Source organism: Vigna unguiculata, unplaced genomic scaffold (assembly GCF_037176805.1).
Source record: "Vigna unguiculata cultivar grain cowpea cultivar isolate G323 ecotype 2 unplaced genomic scaffold, ASM3717680v1 ptg000496l, whole genome shotgun sequence".
NCBI lineage: Eukaryota > Viridiplantae > Streptophyta > Magnoliopsida > Fabales > Fabaceae > Vigna > Vigna unguiculata.
In genome coordinates, this window is record NW_028197126.1 from 1 (window position 1) to 20,797 (window position 20,797).

Consider the following 20,797-nt stretch of genomic DNA (forward strand, 5'->3'; position numbering starts at 1 on the left):
TTATCCCTATATCCCTATATAGAATATCAGGCCCATCTCTGTATAAATAGAATCGCATATCAAGTACAATGAAAACGCGGATATAGTCGAATGGTAAAATTTCTCTTTGCCAAGGAGAAGACGCGGGTTCGATTCCCGCTATCCGCCCTATGTATTTAATAGTCATAGTATGAAAAATGCCATAGAATTTACTGCGTATAATGCCCTTCTTCTTGAAACCTTGTTTTTTTATCAAATTCAAAAAGTTGCGGAGACGGGATTTGAACCCGTAACCTCAAGGTTATGAGCCTTGCGAGCTACCAAGTTGCTCTACTCCGCGATAAAGAAAAGAATTGATAACTAATGAACAAAAACAAAGATGGAATGCGTCCCTTTACCATATCTATATAAATAGAATAAACCATTTATACATAACGGTAAAGGGACCCTCCTATGATCGCTGATAATAAAATGAAAAAAATGAAGATAATTGGAAATCCTTACCAACTGGATCTTGTTGCACCCGGCAAGAAACATGCATGAACCATTTCCCGAAGTATGTGTCCAGATAATCCAAAGTCTCGATAATTAGCTCTCGGTCTTCCGGTCGAAAAACAACGTCGATGAAGACGTATAGGTGCACTATTACGCGGTAGTGATTCTAATTTTCCATGAATTTCCCATTTCTCACTTAACGACGGAACTTTGCTTATTTCTTTTTTTGAGGATCGGCGAATCAAATGATATTTCTGTTCCAATTTTTGTCTCTTCTTTTCCCTCTGAATAACACTTTTCCTTGCCATAATGGTTAATTTGCTATTAGCATCAATGATAGAAGTCGGATCCTAGATGTATAAGTGGCTTCTCTTCCCTATAGAAGGAAATGAGATTCTTGCCAGATATATATAATAAAGAATTCAATTAACCGAATTTGCCCGATGTAGAGGCAATTAAGAAGGCTGCATAAGTAAATATATAACCTACGGAAAAGTGGGCTAGTCCAACCAATCTTGCTTGCACAATGGAAAGAGCCACTGGTTTATCTCTCCATCGAATCAAATTAGCCAAAGGTGTACGTTCATGAGCCCATGCCAAAGTTTCAATCAATTCCTGCCAATATCCGCGCCAAGAAATTAAGAACATAAATCCAGTAGCCCAAACAAGATGTCCAAACAAGAACATCCATGCCCAGACTGATAAACTATTCATACCAAAAGGGTTATATCCATTGATAAGTTGTGAAGAGTTCAACCATAGATAATCTCTTAACCATCCCATCAAATAGGTAGAAGATTCATTAAACTGTGAAATATTACCCTGCCATAGTGTAATGTGTTTCCAATGCCAATAAAAAGTAACCCATCCAATGGTATTTAACATCCAGAAAACTGCCAAATAAAATGCGTCCCAAGCGGAAATATCACAAGTTCCGCCTCGTCCCGGGCCATCACAAGGAAAACTATAACCAAAATCTTTTTTATCAGGCATTAACTTAGAACCACGCGCATCCAAAGCACCTTTTACTAAAATCAAAGTAGTTGTATGTAAACCAAGAGCAATAGCATGATGAACCAAGAAGTCTCCAGGCCCTATTGTTAAGAATAGAGAATTACTATTCTCATTTACAGCGTTTAACCAACCAGGCAACCATATGCTTCGTCCCGCATTGAACGCCGGACTGTTCGTTGAAGATAAAAGTATATCGAACCCATAGGAAGTTTTACCATGAGCAGATTGTATCCATTGGGCAAATATAGGTTCAATCAAAATTTGTTTCTCCGGAGTACCAAAAGCAAGCATGACATCGTTATGGACATAAAGTCCCAGAGTATGGAACCCCAGAAAGAGGCTAGCCCAACTTAAGTGGGATATGATAGCTTCTTTATGGTCTAACATTCTTGCCAAGACATTATCTTGATTCTGCTCTGGATTATAATCTCTAATAAAAAAGATAGCTCCATGAGCAAAAGCCCCTGTCATAATGAAGCCTGCTATATATTGATGATGAGTATATAAGGCAGCTTGAGTAGTAAAGTCTTGCGCTATAAACGCATAAGCAGGTAAAGAGTACATGTGTTGTGCTACCAAGGAAGTAATAACCCCTAAAGAGGCTAGAGCAAGACCTAATTGAAAATGAATTGAATTATTGATTGTATCATAAAGACCCTTATGCCCACGCCCCAATCTACCCCCCGGAGGAGTATGTGCTTCTAAAAGATCTTTAATACTGTGACCAATCCCGAAATTAGTTCTATACATATGGCCAGCAACTAGAAAAATAAACGCAATAGCCAAATGATGGTGTGCAATATCAGTTAACCATAAACTTTGAGTTTGCGGATGAAATCCTCCGAGAAGTGTTAGAATAGCAGTTCCTGCTCCTTGAGGGGTACCAAATATATGATTATTGGAATCTGGGTTTTGAGCATAAAGATTCCACTGACCTGTAAAAAATGGACCTAATCCCTCGGGGTGCGGCAAGATATCTAATAAATTGTTCCATCGAACGGATTCCCCCCTGGACCCCGGAATAGCAACATGAACTAAATGCCCTGTCCAAGCCAAGGAACTTACTCCGAATAGTCCTGACAAATGATGATTGAGGCGGGATTCGGCATTTTTAAACCACGAAACACTCGGTTTCCATTTTGGTTGTAGGTGTAACCAACCTGCTATTAAAGATATAATAGAAAGTATTAATAGAAAAATAGCTCCAGTATAAAGATCCCCATTAGTACGTAAACCGATTGTATACCACCACTGATAAACACCAGAATAGGCTATATTAACAGGACCTAGAGCACCCCCTCGAGTAAAAGCTTCTACAGCTGGTTGACCAAAATGAGGATCCCAAATTGCATGAGCAATAGGTCTTACATGTAAAGGATCCTGTACCCATGTCTCAAAATTACCTTGCCAAGCTACATGAAAGAGATTCCCGGAAGTCCACAGAAAAATGATTGCTAATTGCCCGAAATGAGAAGCAAAAATATTCTGATAAAGACGTTCCTCAGTAATATCATCATGACTTTCGAAGTCATGTGCGGTAGCAATACCAAACCAAATACGACGAGTAGTGGGGTCTTGAGCTAAGCCTTGACTAAAGCTTGGAAATCTTAATGCCATAATGATTTTCAAATCCTCCTAGCTATTATCCTACTGCAATAATTCTTGCTAAGAAGAATGCCCATGTTGTGGCAATTCCACCTAGAAGGTAATGTGTTACTCCTACAGCACGTCCTTGTACAATGCTCAAGGCTCTGGGCTGAGTAGCAGGAGCAACTTTTAATTTATTATGAGCCCAAACAATGGATTCAATAAGTTCTTGCCAATAACCACGCCCGCTGAATAGAAACATTAAACTAAAAGCCCATACAAAATGTGCACCCAAGAAAAAAAGACCATATGCAGATAATGAAGAACCATAAGACTGAATTACCTGGGATGCCTGCGCCCATAAGAAATCACGAAGCCACCCATTAATGGTAATGGAACTCTGCGCAAAATTTCCTCCTGTGATATGAGTTACTATCCCTTGATCACTTATACTACCCCAAACATCTGACTGCATTTTCCAACTGAAATGGAATATAACTACGGAAATTGAATTGTACATCCAAAATAGTCCTAAGAAGACATGATCCCAAGCGGATACTTGGCATGTCCCCCCTCTTCCAGGTCCATCACAAGGGAAACGAAAACCTAGATTTGCTTTATCCGGTATCAATCGTGAACTACGAGCAAATAGAACACCCTTTAAGAGTATCAATACTGTTACATGAATTGTAAATGCATGAATATGATGGACCAAAAAATCCGCAGTTCCTAAAGGAATAGGTAACAAAGCAACTTTACCGCCCACTGCTACTAAATTTTCACCTCCCCAAGTCAAACTGGTACTTGTTGCTGCACCTGGGGCTGTTGTGCCAGGTGCTAAAGCGTGGGTATTTTGTATCCATTGAGCAAAGATCGGCTGTAATTGTATAGCAGTATCTGAAAACATATCTTGAGGGCGCCCTAATGCGCTCATGGTATCATTATGAATATACAAACCAAAACTGTGAAAACCTAAAAAGATACATACCCAGTTAAGATGTGATATGATTGAATCACGATGTCTAAGGACACGATCTAATAGATCGTTGTATCGAATAGTCGGATCATAATCTCTTACCATAAAAATCGCTGCATGCGCAGCAGCACCGACTATGAGAAATCCACCAATCCACATGTGATGTGTAAACAATGACAGTTGTGTACCATAGTCAGTAGCTAGGTATGGATAAGGAGGCATAGAATACATATGGTGAGCTACAACAATGGTCAAAGAGCCTAACATAGCTAGATTAATAGATAATTGAGCATGCCATGACGTTGTTAGAATCTCATATATACCTTTATGACCCTGGCCTGTAAATGGACCTTTATGTGCCTCTAAAATGTCTTTTATATTGTGACCAATACCCCAGTTGGTCCTATACATGTGACCCGCTATCAAGAAAAGAATTGCAATAGCTAAATGATGGTGTATAATATCGGTCAGCCATAAACCTCCAGTTACTGGATCTAATCCTCCACGAAAAGTAAGAAATTCTCCGTATTTTGACCAATTCAAGGTAAAAAATGGGGTTGCTCCCTCGGAAAAACTCGGATAAAGTTGAGCCAAAAGATCCCGATTTAGGATAAATTCATGAGGAAGTGGTATCTCTTTGGGATCTACTGCAGCATTTAGAAATTGGTTAATCGGTAAAGATACATGTATTTGATGTCCTGCCCAAGAAAGAGACCCCAACCCTAGGAGCCCTGTCAAATGGTGATTCAACATAGATTCTACATCTTGGAACCAAGCCAATTTTGGAGCAGCTTTGTGATAATGAAACCAACCAGCAAAAAGCATTAAGGCTGCAAAGACCAATGCACCAATTGCAGTACAATAGAGTTGTAATTCATTAGTTATTCCAGATGCTCTCCAAATCTGAAAAAAACCAGAGGTTATTTGTATTCCTCGGAACCCCCCCCCTACATCACCATTCAATATTTCTTGACCCACTATTGGCCAAACCACCTGAGCACTAGGCCTAATGTGAGTAGGATCACTTAACCATGCCTCATAATTGGAAAAACGAGCACCATGAAAATACATGCCACTCAGCCAAAGAAAGATGATAGAGAGTTGGCCAAAATGCGCACTAAAAACTTTTCGGGAAATCTCCTCTAAATCATTAGTATGGCTATCAAAATCATGAGCGTCAGCATGTAGGTTCCAGATCCAAGTAGTAGTATCTGGTCCCTTAGCTATTGTTCTTGAGAAATGACCAGGTTTTGCCCATTCCTCAAAAGAAGTTTTTATAGGATCCCTATCTACCAAAATTTTAACTTCTGGTTCCGTGTGAACGAATAATCATTGAGTCCTCCTCTTTCCAGACAACACATACAAAGAGACCTGCCAACATAAAACAGAATTAGTGAACTTATTAGAGATGTTTCTATTGAGTTTTGTTCTCTCCTATCTCTCATGTATTGGATATCTTAGTAAATTTCATTTCTTTAGTTTTTCACTAGAACAATTATGATCTCGAAGTCAATTCGGGGCAAGTGTTCGAATCTATTATGACATAAGAGTGAGGCGCTCAACGGACCTATTTTAATCTTCTAAGACCTTTTTGGGAACTCTGAATGGAAGTTCAATAATTTTTCGTGCAGCCTAATCAAATGTATTCAGATTTTATTCTAATTCTATTCCTTAGATTTTATTTTTTTTTTTAGATAAAGTATAAGTATGTACTCTATTTCAAATTGAGCAGGCATTAGCATTCATTATTAGGCAATATACCTATATTTTATTTCTTTTTTTGAAGGTCTCTTTTCTTAATTTGATTGAATATTAGTTTAAATAACAGAAAAAAGGAGAAAATTATCTACTGTATCCACATCTCGTTTATTTCTATGAAATACTAGACAAAATCGAACAAAATTAGAAGGGATATATTTAAATTATGTGATTGGTCGTTCCTATAGAAATGATTTTTGAATTTGATAGGGACAAGAAACAAGAATTTATAACAATATATATTTATCTATCTATATCTTTATATAGATAGATAAATATATAAGAAAAAAAAGAAACAGAGTGTTCTTATTCAAAACGCCCTGTGATCTTCAACCAATTCTGTGCTGCAATATAATTACCGGGGGTGAGAGCTATAGCTTGTTTCCAATATTCAGCGGCTTGATTAAACCAAGACTCCGCAACTTCTGAGTCTCCCTGCCGAATGGCCTGTTCTCCTCGGTCGAAATAGGTGAGTCAATTCCTTTCCTTAGAACCGTACTTGAGAATTTCCTGACTCATACGGCTCAGTAGTCAATTCTTTTTTTGTTCTATTATCTTGAAGTTAACTAAAAGAAAAAAAGAAATTATTAATATGAGTTTCAAACTTTCATTTTTACTAATAAATAAAGAATTTCAAAGAATTTCATCTTTTTTTTTAGTTTTATCTTTTCTCCTACCTTCAGAAAAGGGAATCAAGCATTGGCATTAACGCCCTAATTCTAATTTTCTGAAAGGTAACTATCTCGATTTTATATATCATATACAAAAATATATGATAGATTCATTTCTATAGAATCTTGGTAAAAGTTTTTTCTTTCTTATCTTATAAGTTCTTATAAGTAAAGAGAAAATACTTTCTATCTTTGGGATTTGATACTACACCGCTGCTCAAAATACCAGGGGATCCTTTTTATTACATAAGTGGATTCCTGACTTCTTTATTTATCATGAGATAAGGAAGCAGTTTTTATTATATCGATTGAAAACCGTGTTAATTGATCCTTACGATGCTTCCTTTATCAATTAGATCTTTTATCCATAGAAAAAGAGGGTATCTAGACATATCGATTTCTTCATATTTTTACTTCTATGAAGTTTCTTTGCTACAGCTGATAAAAATCGTTGTTTTGAACGATATATATATGTAGAAAGCCTTTCTTATTTATAATTATTTATATTTCTATATTTCTTATATTAAAATTTGTGGATTTGCTTGTTCTTTTCTTTTTTCTTTCTATAGTGGAGATAGTCGCACGTAATGACAGATCACGGCCATATTATTAAAAGCTTGGGGTAAAAATGGGTTTCGTTCGAGCGCCCGAAAATAATATTCCAAAGCTTTAGTATGTTCTCCGTTACTTGTGTGAATAAGGCCTATGTTATAAAGTATATAACTTCGATCATAGGGATCAATTTCCAGTCGCATAGCCTCATAATAATTCTGTAAAGCTTCTGCATAATTTCCTTCAGATTGAGCTGACATCCGTTACGGTCGTCATTCGGTTCAAAGAATCTCCGCTCCAGAACTGTACGTGAGATTTTCATCTCATACGGCTCCCCCCTTATGTGTGTAATGAGAAAAATCCATCAAATCAAAAAATATTCCAGTATTCTCATTCTCAACTGAACAGAGCTAGTGTTTTTACAATAAATCTCTAGCCAACCTTCCTGTCAAAAATTATTTCTTAACATTAAGTATGTAGGTACTTGATAAAAAAAAATAAGAACTTCAACAATTTCTTTGTCCTCTACGCTGCTTAATTTCCTGGAATTAGTCACCTCAATAATCTTCGATGGTTCTATGGGTATCCAAAATATGAACGAGATGGATATTTATTGTCCCAACCATTCCTGTTAGTCCCAATCTCGATAAGCCATGGATATAGATAGATACAAAGTTTTCGTGTCCTTGATTCCCAAGCGTAGTGCTTCTTTCCCAATGTTGCCTATCAGTACTAGTAATTTGGGGTTGACCTAACCCCATAAGTATAGGTATAACCTTTCGCTTAATACTAGAAACCTAAAATTCAAGCATATAAGGCTTCATTAATCGAGGATACACGACAGAAGGAATTAATCCTTTTATTTACAAATTTCACCTTCAACACGCGTGGGGTTTTTCCATTCCATTTTTTTTTGACCGAAATCGGTCAAAAAAAATGGAATCAAATCACACCATCTCTGTAATAAGTGAATGCCCTTTTTTCTCCTGAAGTTGTCGGAATTATTCGTAATAAGATATTGGCTACAATTGAAAAGGTCTTATCTATAAAATTTTCATTTATCCGAGATCTAGGCATAGGTAGAAATCCATTCTATAATTTAATTAATCATGGTGTGAGAAATCAATCCCACAAATAAAGGAATTGTATAATTATAATACAGTGCGAAATAACGTAAAAATGAACTCATCAATCAAATTTGTTTATCCTAAGACCTTGTAGGAGGTTTTTTTTTAATTTTACTTTGTATTTTTATAGTTTGAATAGGTTTTATGCATTTATGAAAAATAGGATTGATTCACTATTCAACATTCAACCGGTTTCTGGGCATCATTATATAGGAGAGATGGCCGAGTGGTTCAAGGCGTAGCATTGGAACTGCTATGTAGGCTTTTTGTTTACCGGGGGTTCGAATCCCTCTCTTTCCGAATCTTTACCAAATTCATCAATATTACTCATCCCAATGCATACCATTATTTCATATTTCAAATTTGTTTGTTGATATGGACAACTTTATATTCCTCATTTTTCGGTAATACAAAAAATAGTGGATAACGGGTGGGCAAGGAATAAAAATTTTCGCATATCCATGTCTATGATATATGAATAGCAGAAAATCCTTGTAAAAAAAACTCTTGTTATTTTAGTTAAGTTTAAGTTTGACGAGAATAATATTCTACAACCAGTAATTCATTTATTTTCAAACCAACCCATTTATTATCTATTATTTGATTAATTAAACCTTTATATTGGAAAGGGTGAACAGTCAAATGATTTGGCAATTTCTCATGGGGGGCTGAATCAAAATAATTTTGAATAAGAGTTTTAGATTTTTGTTCATCCTTTGCTGTAATAATATCTTGAGGTTTACAACGATAACTTGGTATATCCACTATACGACCATTAACTAAAACATGTCTATGGTTTATAAATTGGCGGGCTTGAGGAATAGTCGCAGCCATACCCAATCGAAAAAGTATGTTATCCAAGCGCATTTCAAGTAGTTGTAATAAAACCTGACCAGTTGATCCTTTAGCTTTTCCGGAGATACGAACGTATTTAAGCAATTGTCGTTCTGTAAGACCATAATGAAAACGCAATTTTTGTTTTTCTTCTAAACGAATACGATATTGAGATTTTTTACTGAAGCGCAATTGATTTCGAAATTCGTTTTTGACTGTTGGCCTTTTACTAGTAAGTCCTGGTAAATATCCTAGACGACGTATTTTTTTGAAACGAGGTCCTCTGTAACGTGACATAAAAACTCCTTTTTTAAAATGAAAAATCTTATAAATCGAAATGAAAACTAAACGAAATGAAAAATATTATAGAATTCTAAATGAAGCGAAATCTACTAAAGTTTTATAGTACAAAGAAGAATTAGATGAATTTTATCAATATCCGAATTTATTGTATATAAAAGAATACAAAAAAGTAGGTTAATTTCTTGATTTCTTCCGCAGAGATCGAACTCTCCCAATTTTTTATTTCTAAAAAAGATATTATCAATTATGTAAAAAACAAATAGAGAAAAGCCGGTTATCGGATTCGAACCGATGACCATCGCATTACAAATGCGATGCTCTAACCTCTGAGCTAAACCGGCTAATGTAAACGAAATATACATATGCAGAAGAATTGAATGGGATCTTAGTTATCAATTTTTAGTTATTTATAACAAAATTCAAATTAATACAAACATCAAAAATAGAGAAAGAAAATATAGAAAATCAAACCCAATTTTTATTATTTCTATTATTTATTTTAATCTGATAACATAAAGTGCAAGATAATAATTAATATTATATTAATATAATTTATTTAATATAATTTATTTCGATCTACTATTCTAGATATATATTATTAAATTGATTTCTTTCAAAAAGATTATTTATTAGTACTTAAAGTAAATTTGAATAAATATAAATTTTAGTAAATATTTATTAAGGAATTCCATATTTCTAAGTAAATGTCTAATTCTATATTATATTCAATTAAAAGAATGGTTTTTTTTAGCCACTAGATTCGTTTTAGTTATATAAATTGTATATGAATAAATGGATTGTTTATTTTCTTTTTTTTTTTAAGCAAAAACAAAAAAAAAAAAAGAATCGACCATTCGAGTATTCTAAATTGTATGAAAAAAGAAGATAAGTAGGTACATAGAAGATAAGTAGATATGTGGTCTATATCTGTGTATATTGAATTGTTAATATATAGATATTAGAATTAGTTCTGATTCAAACAAATAAAGGTATCCAATATAGATGAAATAAAATCTATAAAATTGGAGAAAGGGGTTTTTAATATTTAATAAAATAATATGTATTTAATGAATTCAAAAGTTCCCGCATAATTCTCATAATAGAAATGAAAAAAAAAGCATTCTATTATAATCAGATTCAAATAAAAAAAAAGATGGGGATATGGCGAAATTGGTAGACGCTACGGACTTAATTGGATTGAGTTTTGGTATGGAAACTTACCAAGTAATAATTTTCAAATTCAGAGAAACCCTGGAATTCACAATGGGCAATCCTGAGCCAAATCCTGTTTTCTGAAAACAAATAAAAATTCAGAAAGTGATAATAAAAAAGGGATAGGTGCAGAGACTCTATGGAAGCTGTTCTAACAAACGAAATTGACGACTTTTTTTATTGCATTAGTAAAAGAATCCTTTCACCAAAATTACAGGAATGGATCAAAGATAAACATTTAGAAACATATATATATACTGAAATACTCTTTCAATTTGTTACTTTTTATTTTATTATTGAAGATCTATTTGTGATAAAAATATTCACAAATGAAAAATGTGAATCAAATCAATTCGAAGTTGAAGAAAAGATGGAATATTTATTGATGAAATTATTCACTTCATCATAATCGGCTAAAACCCTTGAAGAACTGATAAATCAGATGAGAATAAAGATAGAGTCCTATTCTACATGTCAATACCGACAACAATGAAATTGAAAGTAAGAGGAAAATCCGTCGACTTAAGAAATCATGAGGGTTCAAGTCCCTCTATCCCCAAAAATACTTTTTCATTTTCTAATTTTTTTCCTATATCCTCTCTATCTTGAAGTCCTTATTTATGTGTTTTATTCGATTTATTATTTCCCAACGAAATTGGAATTTTTATTTTCATCAATTTCCTATCTATCATAATTTTCTTATCTATCATAATGACAAGGGACGAGTTTTGGAATAGATATAAATATATATGTGAAACACATAGAATTTTTTTTAATCAGAAATGTATAAATTAATATCTTATTTTTTAGCAAGGAATTTTCATATGCGTAATTAACGATTAACAATAAAAAATAATTATTACTGCGGAAACTCACTTACAAACTTTTTTTTTACTTAGTTGATATAGATTCATTAACATAGATTTTAAAAATCTTTTAAAATCAAAGTATTAAGCTTCAAGAATGGTCGGGATAGCTCAGTTGGTAGAGCAGAGGACTGAAAATCCTCGTGTCACCAGTTCAAATCTGGTTCCTGACACAAGATTCATTTGTATGAGTATCTATCCCCCATATTCATTTTAATGAATATGGGGGATAGATACTCATACAAATTTGTGTTCTTCTAGATTCTGATACATAACATATTTCTTTGATCTATTTAGGTATCTGTAGATATACTTTTCCTAGATGATTAAAGAATAGATGCAATTTTTTATTAGGTATATTCGCTTATCTATAGTATCTATATATATATAGATATAGATATATAGATAATGAATTCTTTATCTATTTTTTTCCTTTTTTTTCTGCGATACAAAAAAAGGTTTCTATTTCCATAATATTCGAGTGGTTTAATTAGTTGGTTAAAAGACCTAAAAGTCGAAGTTCTGGGGTGGAGTGAGAATATTAAGAATTCATCTGAGAAGGATTACCAAAATAGAATCGAGCCCTTTTCTTTGTGTTTTTTTTTTCGTGGCCGTATAATTGATGGTGATGTGCACGTTATATAGTTTATTATAAAGATAAAGAATTAGTTTATTATAAAGATAAAGAATTTTTGCAGTTCATCCTATTTCTTTTATTGGCTTGGCTGATAAGAACTCAGTATTGTTTTTGTTTTAGAATCTTAAGAAACTCCTATCCATCCTATTTTAAACCCTATAATTATTCATTCTATTATTTCTGAATTTTGTGATTTCTCACATAATAATATCTGAATGCAACTTCCATTACTCTGCCTGATTTAATGTCAATCAATTATTTTGTCTGATCTATAACAGAATGTACTTATATTCTTTGACTGGGGTTGCAGAAGTTTGGATTAGTTTATTATTTTTATCATTTAGTGAGCATCTTGTATTTCATAAAAATTTGGAGCAATATAATCTTTACGCAAAGGCCATCCTATCCAATTTTCGGGCATTAAAATACGTCTTAGACGCGGATGACTATCATAAGAGATTCCCAACATATCATAAGATTCCTTTTCTTGAAAATCCGCACTTTTCCAAACCCAAAAAATCGAAGGAATTCTGGGATTTTTTCTTGATACAAATATTTTTATGCATACCTCTTCGGGTTGATTTATACCATACTCTATTCTTGTAAAATGATATACACTAGCTAAGAGTCCTCCGGGTGCTACATCATAGGCACATTGAGAACGTAGATAATTGTAACCATATACATATAAAATGACAGCAATGGAATGCCAATCCTCGGGCTTTATTTGTAAAGTCTCTATTCCTAGGTAATCGAAACCCAAGGATCTATGAATTAGTCCATGTTTGACTAGCCAAGAAGACAAACGACCTTGCATTTTTTGCTTCTCCTAAATTTTTTTTATGAGTTTGGTATTAGTATTTTCTATTACGATGAAATTTTTAAAATACGATGAAATTTTTAAAAAAGGAATTGCTTTTTATTATTGTACTTTAAAAAAATGTGTCAGACGATATCTCTGAAGTAGATGGCGGTTGATAGAAAAATTCTTGACCATAATTGTCAGTATAAGTACTGTATCCAACATGAAACTTATGGTTGGTAGTAAAACATCTATTCTCTCGTTGAAAACTCATTGGATCTTCATATATTTCTCGAGATATTTTCTTACGAAGTTTTGTTATAGCATCTATAATGGCCTCCGGTTTAGGTGGACAGCCCGGCAAATATACATCTACAGGAATTAGCTTATCTACGCCTCGAACAGTACTATAAGAATCGGTACTAAACATCCCCCCCGTAATTGTACAGGCTCCCATAGCAATAACATATTTAGGTTCGGGCATTTGTTCATATAATCGAACTAAAGAAGGGGCCATTTTCATAGTTACAGTGCCCGCTGTTAAAATTAGGTCCGCCTGCCTAGGACTCGATCGTGGTACTAGTCCATAACGATCAAAATCGAATCGTGATCCTATTAATGAAGCAAATTCAATGAAGCAACAACTCGTACCATAAAGAAGCGGCCATAAACTGGATAATCTTGACCAATTTGAAAAATCATTTAATGTCGTTGAAATAACTGAATTTTGGGTTGTTTGATCAAGTAAGGGAAACTCAATGGAATTCATAATTGTCTCAATATTTTTTTTTCTAATTGTCTAAATAGTCAAGAATTAAGACCATTCTAATGCCCCCTTTCGCCATGCATAAACTGAACCAACAATTAGGATAAGCACGAATAAGAAAGCTTCTAAAAATACGGATACCCCTAATACATCGAAACTCATTGCCCATGGATAAAGAAAAACCGTTTCAACATCAAAAACAACAAAAATGAGAGCAAACATATAATAACGGATTCGAAATTGTAACCAAGCATCGCCTATTGGTTCTATTCCGGATTCATAACTAGAAAGTTTTTCCGGTCCCTTGCTAATGGGGGCTAAAATTCCAGAAATTAGAAATGCCAAAATAGGAATCAAACTTGATATTATTAGAAATGCCCAAAAAATATCATATTCGTAAAGAAGAAACATAAAAGTACTCCTCTGAATGTAGAAAATATACCAAATTCATTTTCATTTTTAGTCTAAAGTCTCCATTTTTTTAGACTAGCTGAATATACTAATATTAATATTATTCTATCGAATATGAATATGTTCGAATAGAAAGTTACAAATTGTTTTTTTTTTAGTAATAGTCTTAGTAATGAGATCTATTCGATCCAAAATAGTATTAATATTATTAGTATCTGTAGGAATATTAGGGCTATACGGACTCGAACCGTAGACCTTCTCGGTAAAACAGATCAAACTAATTATTATCTAAATGATTTAAATTGTTTTCAAAACCCAACATGCATTTTTTTTTGCATTGAGCTTTTTCATTAACTGATAAAAATATTAGTTAGTCCACCATCTTTTTTTTTTTTTACAGTAAAGAATAAAGAGATGATTCCCTATGCTCTTCTTTTTTATTTGTATAACAATCAAAGAGCACTACCAAAGTGTTTCAAAGAAGGATTATCTTGACGTAGGTCTGCTTCTGGCCTAGATCAACTTAAGTTAAATGGACTCTTTATCCACCTACTAAAATTAAAATAGAAGATAAGAAATGACACTTCATACACCTTAAAGTTCATAAAATAGGAAGAAAAGATAATCTTTTTTAGGTCCCTATACCCTTTATGTTTAGCATTGACGAGAAATGGGTATTCACCTTATCAATATCTCAAATCAATTATGGATTCGATTTTATGGCTAAACCCTTTGTCAGGCTAGTGTTCTCTTGTTTTGTTCCTTAAAATGGAGTAAGACACCGATTTCTTACTATAAGATAAACTTTTTTAATTACAAGATGAACTCCTCTGAAAAAAAGCATTGGCGCTCGTGTAAACGAGGTGCTCTACCTAACTGAGCTACAGCCCTTGTGTTTTTGATACATATTTTATCATAGTATGAAGATAATTGCTTGTCAAGATGAATATTACATGATCGAATCCCTTGAACGGGGGTTGGTATTGCTTATCAGTAATTTTACATTTATAATCAATTAATCTGATAGATGGGTACTCTTCTTTTTTTTTTTTTGAGGAGGAGTCCTAAATTACCTACTTAACTCAGTGGTTAGAGTATTGCTTTCATACGGCGGGAGTCATTGGTTCAAATCCAATAGTAGGTAAGGTATAGTTATAACTTATTAGATACCTTTGACTGTGGTATCTAATAAGCTTTTCTACTTACTTTTTTCTTCTGACTGTTTCTTTTTTCTTTTTATTGTTTTCGGATATTGGGACGCATCAATTTCAACTTGTTATGAAATAACATTGATAGCCTCTACTCGTGTTCTAGCTCGTCTAAGAGCTAGATTTGCCTCAATTGTTTGTCTCTTGCCTTCAGCCTTATTCAAATTAGTTTCTGCTATTTCAAGAGTTTGCTGTGCTTCTTGTGGATCAATGTCACTACCCTTTTCCGCATCATTTACTAAAACAGTTATCTCATTATTATTTATTCTAGCAAACCCCCCCATCAGAGCCATTGTTAACCATTGGTCTTTAAGACGTATTCTCAAAATACCTATATCGACAGCTGAGGCAATAGGCGCATGATTAGGTAATACTCCAATTTGTCCGCTATTAGTAGGTAAAATGATTTCCTTCACTTCTGAATCCCAAACAATTCGATTGGGGGTCAATACACAAAGATTTAAAGTCATTTCTTCAAATTGCTCTCCGTTTCTAAGTTCGTAGCCTTCGCAGTAGCTTCATCGATATTACCTACCAAATAAAAGGCTTGTTCAGGAAGACCGTCTAATTCTCCAGAAAGAATCAAATTAAACCCTCTAATTGTTTCTACTAGACCAACATATTTTCCAGCCGAACCGGTAAAAACTTCTGCTACGAAAAAAGGTTGTGATAAGAAACGCTCAATTTTTCGTGCTCTTGCTACGGTTAAGCGATCTTCTTCGGATAATTCGTCCAAGCCAAGGATAGCTATAATGTCTTGAAGTTCTTTGTAACGTTGTAAAGTTTGTTTAACTCGTTGCGCAGTCTCATAATGTTCTTCACCAACGATTCGAGGTTGGAGCATAGTTGAGGTTGAATCTAAAGGATCTACTGCTGGATAGATACCTTTGGCGGCTAATCCTCTTGATAGTACAGTAGTAGCATCTAAATGTGCAAATGTCGTAGCAGGAGCAGGGTCAGTTAAATCGTCGGCAGGTACATAAACTGCTTGAATAGAAGTTATGGACCCTTCTTTGGTAGAAGTGATTCTTTCTTGTAAAGAACCCATTTCAGTACTAAGAGTGGGTTGATAACCCACAGCAGAGGGCATTCGACCCAATAAGGCAGATACTTCAGATCCTGCTTGAACGAAGCGGAAGATATTGTCGATAAATAGAAGTACATCTTGCTCATTGACATCTCGAAAATATTCCGCCATAGTTAGGGCAGTTAAACCAACTCTCATACGAGCTCCGGGTGGTTCATTCATTTGACCATATACTAAAGCTACTTTGGATTCTGCAATATTTTGTTCATTAATTACTCCAGATTCTTTCATTTCCATATAAAGATCATTTCCCTCGCGAGTACGCTCACCTACTCCGCCAAATACAGATACACCTCCATGAGCTTTGGCAATGTTATTGATCAATTCCATAATAAGTACTGTTTTACCCACTCCAGCTCCACCGAAAAGTCCTATTTTTCCTCCACGACGATAAGGAGCTAAAAGATCTACTACTTTTATTCCTGTTTCAAAAATAGATAATTTTGTATCTAATTGTATAAAGGTAGGCGCAGATCTATGAATGGGAGATGTTGTACGAGTATCTACAGGACCTAAATTATCAATCGGCTCTCCAAGCACGTTGAAAATTCGTCCTAGAGTTGCTCCGCCTACTGGAACACTTAGGGGAGTTCCTGTGTCAATAACTTGCATTCCTCTCATTAGACCATCTGTAGCACTCATAGCTACAGCCCTAACTCGATTATTTCCTAATAATTGTTGTACTTCACAAGTCACATTAATTTGTTGACCAACAGTATCTCGACCCTTAACTACCAGAGCATTGTAAATATTAGGCATCTTCCCCGGGGGAAAGGCTACATCTAGTACCGGACCAATTATTTGGTCAATATGTCCCAGATTTTTTTTTTCAATCGAAGAAACTTCAGGACCGGAAGTAGGAGGATTTATTCGCATATCAAAAGCCAATTTTTTTTTCCGAAAAAGTTTTTAAATCAAAAAGAAATGTTCGATAAGAAAGCAAGTTGATCGGTTAATTCAAAAAGAAATAAGAAATGGGAGTTAGTACTCCATTTTTTTGGTACTATTCCATCAATCCTCTTTAACTGTTTACTTACTTATTCAAATTCAATTATTGAATTCTTAAGCTTACTGCAGTTATTTTGAAAATTTCAATTGGATAAAATCTTTCGAAAGTCTTTTCTTTTTTTCTATCATTCTAGAAAATATCATCTATATTCTGTATGGAATTCGAACCTGTACCTTAATTTAGAATTCATTTTTTTTATCATTGGCTTTCGTATTTCCTCAGTAGACAATTTTTTAGACTTACCCTCTGTTTCCCTATTTTTTGACCTCTTTTTTTATTTTCCGGGGAGAAAGCTGCCTATTTTTACATCTAGGATTTACATAGACAACATATATCACTGTCAAGATTAAGAATAAATTATTATTATTATTTAGATTAGATCTTTCGATTTCAAAATTAAAAAATAAGATCAAATTGAAAAAAAAAAAAGATTGGGTTGCGCCATACATAGAAAAGAGTATACAATAATGATGTATTTGACAAATCAAATACCATCGTTTAATTTAATAATAACATAACGAACCTTTGGGATTAATTGATAATAGTAGTTGATTTTTGTAAAAGATTTCATTAACTCCTAAGTCATATCGAGTAGACCTTATTGTTTCAAGAATTCTTAATTCAAGAGTTGTAGGGAGGGATTTATGTCACCACAAACAGAGACTAAAGCAAGTGTTGGGTTCAAAGCTGGTGTTAAAGATTATAAATTGAATTATTATACTCCTGAGTATGAAACCAAAGATACTGATATCTTGGCAGCATTTCGAGTAACTCCTCAACCTGGAGTTCCACCTGAAGAAGCAGGTGCTGCGGTAGCCGCCGAATCTTCTACTGGTACATGGACAACTGTGTGGACCGATGGGCTTACCAGTCTTGATCGTTACAAAGGACGATGCTATCACATCGAACCTGTTGCTGGGGAAGAAAATCAATATATTGCTTACGTAGCTTATCCTTTAGACCTTTTTGAAGAAGGTTCTGTTACTAACATGTTTACTTCTATTGTCGGTAATGTATTTGGGTTCAAGGCACTGCGTGCTCTACGTCTGGAGGATTTGCGAATCCCAACCGCTTATATTAAAACTTTCCAAGGTCCGCCTCACGGCATCCAAGTTGAGAGAGATAAATTGAACAAGTATGGTCGTCCCCTATTAGGATGTACTATTAAACCTAAATTGGGGTTATCCGCTAAGAATTATGGTAGAGCTGTTTATGAATGTCTTCGTGGGGGACTTGATTTTACCAAAGATGATGAAAATGTGAATTCCCAACCATTTATGCGTTGGAGAGACCGTTTCTTATTTTGTGCTGAAGCGATTTTTAAATCACAGGCTGAAACAGGTGAAATCAAAGGGCATTACTTGAATGCAACTGCGGGTACATGCGAAGAAATGATGAAAAGAGCTGTATTTGCCAGAGAATTAGGCGTTCCTATCGTAATGCATGATTATTTAACAGGGGGATTCACTGCAAATACTAGCTTGGCTCATTATTGCCGAGATAATGGTCTACTTCTTCATATACATCGTGCAATGCATGCAGTTATCGACAGACAAAAGAATCATGGTATGCACTTTCGTGTATTAGCTAAAGCATTACGTTTGTCTGGTGGAGATCATGTTCACTCCGGTACCGTAGTAGGTAAACTTGAAGGGGAAAGAGATATCACTTTAGGTTTTGTTGACTTACTGCGTGATGATTTTGTTGAAAAAGATCGAAGTCGTGGTATTTATTTCACTCAGGATTGGGTTTCTCTACCAGGTGTTCTGCCTGTTGCTTCGGGAGGTATTCACGTTTGGCATATGCCTGCTCTGACCGAAATCTTTGGAGATGATTCCGTACTTCAATTTGGCGGAGGAACTTTAGGACACCCTTGGGGAAATGCACCAGGTGCTGTAGCTAATCGAGTAGCTCTTGAAGCCTGTGTGAAGGCTCGAAATGAAGGACGTGATCTTGCTCGTGAAGGTAATGAAATTATCCGTGAGGCTAGCAAATGGAGTCCTGAATTAGCTGCTGCTTGCGAAGTATGGAAGGAGATCAAATTTGAATTCGAAGCAATGGATACTATTTGAATTCGAAGCAATGGATACTTTGGATTAATTGCAATTAAACTCGGCACAATCTTTTCCTAAAAGAAGGATTGAGCCGAATACAAAGATACTTAATTATTAAACAGATTTCTATCTTTCGTATTGGAATAGAAGCATAGTAAGTAGACGATATTTTACGAAAAAAGTGATTACAATTTATAAGGGAAACTGGCTATTGCCTTTTTCGATGTGAATTTCACATAATAGGGAAGTTGTTCCATTTCTATATGAAATTTGTATTTTCCTATTGATTTCTATATTTCTATAATTTTATACGTTTTTTTAGTTTAGAATATCATTTTAGAATAAAAAAAGATATATATATATTTAAATAATTTTTCTTATAAGTAATTCTAACATAATACTAATAATCGAATTAATAAGATTGAAAATCTTATTAATTCGATTGTATTTATTCGATTGTATTTTTTTTTCAATACTAATATTGACAACACTGTATCAAATAAATATAATCCGATCGTGAATAAATTGATCACCTTACTTACGTTAAATAGGCGTTATTACTTCATCAAATGGTAGGTTCATTGGTTTTCTTTCTGCGAGACAAACAAGAAAAACTTTGTTAATGAATAAGTAAGTGAATTGAAAGGTAAACACGAATATATATACGAAAATATTAGATCTATATATACCAATATATATATAGTCTTATATATATAATAATAATGGATAACTCTAACATAGTATTTCAAGAACATAGTATTTAAATAGGTGGTATATCTTTTTTTAGTTTTTTAGACAATTCAATTTTGTAATTTTATTTTTTTGATTGCGATTGGGTATAAATATCCACCTTATTTTTTAAATTGTAATGGGGTTGCTAACTCAATGGTAGAGTACTCGGCTTTTAAGAGCGACTCTATTTTTTACGCATTTCTATGAAGCAATGGGTTCGTCGATACTATCGGTAGAGCTTGTAAAACCACGACTGATCCAGAAAGGAATGACTGGAAAAAGTAGCATGTCGTATCAATGAAGAATTCTAAAAATATTTCATTCTTTTAGGATCCAGCTCAAATTTTTGTTTGAATTTTTGGCTCGTAACAAAAAAAATTCCGTTGGGTTTGATTAATAAAGGGATAGAACTTGGTGGTTCTAATTCTAATAGGGAAACAAAAAGCATCGAGCTTTCATTTATTTTTTATTTGGATCATTACCACCATCTAATTGTACGTTAAAAATAGGTTAGTGCTTGATGTGGGAAAAGCTTTTCTGGTGAATGGTTTATTTTTGTTATGAGTCCTAACTATATAGCTATTTTCCATTATCTTTTGGTATTTTGGGGTAGCGATAAATGTGTAAAAGAAAGAGTATATTGATAAAGATATTTTTTCCAAAATCAAAAGAGCGATTAGGTAAAAAAAAAATAAAGGATTCTTAATTAGCTCGTTA

The 20,797-nt window shown here is 34.0% G+C and overlaps 3 non-coding genes across 3 annotated transcripts; 2 read left to right on the plus strand and 1 right to left on the minus strand.

Annotated features, from left to right (window-relative positions):
- The first annotated feature begins 8,371 nt into the window (after positions 1-8,371).
- On the plus strand, positions 8,372-8,459 carry TRNAS-GGA (transfer RNA serine (anticodon GGA)). Its single transcript has one exon. It is a non-coding gene; the product is annotated as a tRNA-Ser (tRNA).
- Positions 8,460-9,564: 1,105 nt separating this feature from the next.
- TRNAT-UGU (transfer RNA threonine (anticodon UGU)) lies at positions 9,565-9,637 on the minus strand. Its single transcript has one exon. It is a non-coding gene; the product is annotated as a tRNA-Thr (tRNA).
- Positions 9,638-11,474: 1,837 nt separating this feature from the next.
- On the plus strand, positions 11,475-11,547 carry TRNAF-GAA (transfer RNA phenylalanine (anticodon GAA)). Its single transcript has one exon. It is a non-coding gene; the product is annotated as a tRNA-Phe (tRNA).
- Positions 11,548-20,797: the final 9,250 nt, after the last annotated feature.